This window comes from Caretta caretta, chromosome 2 (genome assembly GCF_965140235.1).
Source record: "Caretta caretta isolate rCarCar2 chromosome 2, rCarCar1.hap1, whole genome shotgun sequence".
In the NCBI taxonomy this organism is placed as follows: domain Eukaryota; kingdom Metazoa; phylum Chordata; order Testudines; family Cheloniidae; genus Caretta; species Caretta caretta.
Genome location: NC_134207.1, coordinates 79,540,469 through 79,544,144, shown reverse-complemented (window position 1 = coordinate 79,544,144; position 3,676 = coordinate 79,540,469).

The following is a 3,676-nucleotide window of genomic DNA, read 5'->3' as shown; positions in this document are numbered from 1 at the left end:
GCCAAGTTTCCAGTTTTGTTTTTTCCCCAGCCTCCAGGGGTTGAGATAGTTTTGTTAAAAATCAGAATTTCTGGGGCTTTATCTAAAGAAAAACATAGCACTACTGACATTTTCCCAAAACTAATCCCATAGTTCTCACAGGCAGTATACACAGAAGCTCAGATGACACTGAAATGTAGCCACCTCTGGAACTGGACCATAGCCGATATTCTGCACCAGCAACACTGCACATCAGATTTTAGGGAGGAAAGTATGAAAGAGTAACTTCTCTAATTAAAACCACGGGGGAAACTTTAAGGAGAGAGGATCTGACTCAAGCTGGAATGCCACCAGGATACAGAGATTATCTCTTGAGAGAAGTGCCTTGGGATCTTTAATTACAAAAAATGATCAGGGCCTTAGCTTTATATCCAGCAGCCTTAATACCAGGTTAGTAATATTAGGCTACTAGCAGTGTTAATCGGTTCAGTACTGATTGTCCACACATTTAGGCCATCATCAAATGGTTGAAATCATGGTGGAATTCCTCAAGGACTTCTTTTCCATGGGTCCAGATGATGAAGATGTCATCAATGTAGCACAAGTAGAGTAGGGGTGTTAGGAGACGAAAGCTTAGGAAGCGTTGTTCTAAGTCAGCCATAAAAATGTTGGCATACTGTGGGGCCATGCGGGTTCCGATAGCAGTGCCGCTGACTTGAAGGTATATATTGTCCCCAAATGTGAAATAGTTGTGGGTGAGGACAAAGTCACAAAGGTCAGCCACCAGGTTTGCCGTGACATTATCGGGGATACTGTTCCTGATGGCTTGTAGTCCATCTTTGTGTGGAATGTTGGTGTCGAGGGCTTTTACATCCATAGTGGCCAGGATGGTGTTTTCTGGAAGATCACCGATGGATTGTAGTTTCCTCAGGAAGTCAGTGGTGTCTCGAAGGTAGCTGGGAGTGCTGGTAGTGTAGGGCCTGAGGAGAGAGTCCACATAGCCAGACAATCCTGCTGTCAGGGTGCCAATGCTTGAGATGATGGGGTGTCCAGAATTCCCAGGTTTATGGATCTTGGGAAGCAGATAGAATACCCCAGGTCGGGGTTCTAAGCATGTGTCTGCACAGATCTGTTCCTGTGCTTTTTCAGGGAGTTTCTTGAGCAGATGGTTCAGTTTCTTTTGGTAATCTTCAGTGGGATCAGAGGATAATGGCCTGTAGAATGTGGAGTTAGAGAGCTGCCGAGCAGCCTCTTGTTCATATTCCAGCTTATTCATGATGACGACAGCACCTCCTTTGTCAGCCTTTTGGATTATGCAGACTCCAACGAGAAACTGCTGAGCTTGAATTAATATGCAAACTAGATACCATTAACTTGGGTTTGAATAGAGACTGGGAGTGGCTGGGTCATACACAGATTGAATCTATTTCCCTAAAGTTAAGTATCCTCACACCTTCTTGTCAGTTGTCTAAATGGGCCATCTTGATCATCACGACAAAAGTTTTTTTCTCCTGCTGATAATAGCTCATCTTAACTAATTAGCCTGTCACAGCTTGTACGGCAACTTCCACCTTCTCTGTATGTGTATATATTTCTGCTTACTGTATGTTCCATTCTATGCATCTGATGAAGTGGGCTGTAGCCCACGAAAGCTTATGCTCTAATAAATTTGTTAGTCTCTAAGGTGCCACAAGTACTCCAGTTCTTTTCCTTTGGAATCCCTGAGTATTGTTCTCCCCTTCCCCGCCCCTCCCCCAATAATTCAGGCTAGAGTAATGGAGCTAGACCCAGCCTTTGGGGTTCTTCTAGTCAAGTCTTCCACTGAAGATCTTGAGATCCTGTCTCTCCAGATTGGAGGAAGGGGCTTGAGCTCCCTGTTTAGCTGGAGAGATTGGAGGAGATTGCTGTACTGGGTGATACAGCTGCAGGCATATAGGAGTAGAATCATCCCTGCACTGGTGCAGGCACCTTCATGGGGACAGAGGAGGTGTAGCATGTGCTTTCTCTATTCAGGTTCTGAGGGGGCCAGTGAAAACTCTGGCACAGTCTATGGCCACTGTAGTGGCTACAATTCAATGTGGCCCTCCAAAATTGGCCCCCAGGAGTACACTGACAGCACACATTATCGTCTCACATTGACTTCAAAAGAGAAAGTGACAATTAGGAAAGGTGAAGGAGTACAGCAGATATGAGATAGTCGACTAAGGATATTAGTGGATGATGAAATTCATCCGCCCAAGCAGTTAAGATTTGAAGGTATGAAAATGCAGCAGAAGCCGGATAAAATATTTCAATATATATCAGCACAGCAGAAAAAAAGACTCCAGCCGAGAAAAGCTGCAAAGCCACACACACGCTGTGCAGAAGAACAGGATTAACATAATTTATTCACTTTTGAAGTTGGGGGAGTGAACACGGTGAATGTGCTAATCAAAATATTAGAAAATTGTTGCACCCTTAAGATAAATACCCATTTCAAAACCATGTGTTCAATACTTGCAAACAAAGAGCACATGAGACATCTGATCCTTTTGTCACAGACTTTCAAATGGCCTTCATACCTATGTGGGGACATTTTATAGAGAAATAATTTGTAATAGCATTAAAGATGGGTTGAAAAGTGATGAGGCAAGGCAGTGATAACATGGACAAGAGCAACTTTAATCTACGAGAGTGCACAGATGCATGCAGGGCAAGAGACACTATGGGTACTGCACAATAACAAATGAGAACTCTGACATAAGATTGTGCGGTAAGCTCTGTTCAAAAGAAAATCATATGATACCACATCAAGAAAACAAATGCACTCTTGTATACAAGACAGAAAATGAGCTTGGGGGCCAAAGTCCCAAACAGAGCTAGGAATTATGAGTTGCCAAGAAACTACATAAGTGAAAATATTGAGGGTGACTGGTGTGCATTTAAGGCAGTGGAGTGAGGCTCAGGAGATCAGTATTCAATTCCTGCTTTGGTCTCTGACTCCCTCTGAGACCTATGGCAAAATCAATCAGTTCCCATCTGCAAAATGGAGACAATTGTTCCTTTCTTCCACCCTTTGCTGGTCTTGTCTATTTAGATTGTAAACTCTTCAAGCAGGGACAATGTCATTTACACTTAATTGGGGCCTCTAGGTGCTACTGCAATACAAAAAATAAGTAGCATTCTGGAGACATGATAAAAGAGCGAAAAGTGATACAGGATAGCCATTTTGAAAAATTGAATATATTCAAAGTAGAGTATGAGACTATCAGTGACCATGAAATAGAGTCTCTCTTTTTGTGTAATGACAGTGAGTATGAATTCACAATTCCTTGTATGCAAATCCGGATATCGTTATGGTGACAGATGCTAATAGCTGCCAGCAGGTGAACCTTAGATCCAAAGACAATCACAGACATCATTAAAACCAATGGATGTGCCAAACAGTCTTTTAGGTTCAACAGGAGTGGTAGTCAAGCCCGCTTACGTATTAAAGACAGCTGCCGAAAATGGTTGGATTACCCTTACCATGACAGGCTGCTGTGAAGTCAGAACACTCAACTTCTGGAACCATCTTGGTCTCCTAGGTACTGGCTGGGCCCCACCCAACTTGGCCAGTTGAAAAGAAACCTTAGTGGATTGCAGAAGCAACTGTGTTCAATTACATGGAAAGGTCAGTTGTTATGACAGCAATCTAAGCCCTGGTCTACACTAGGAC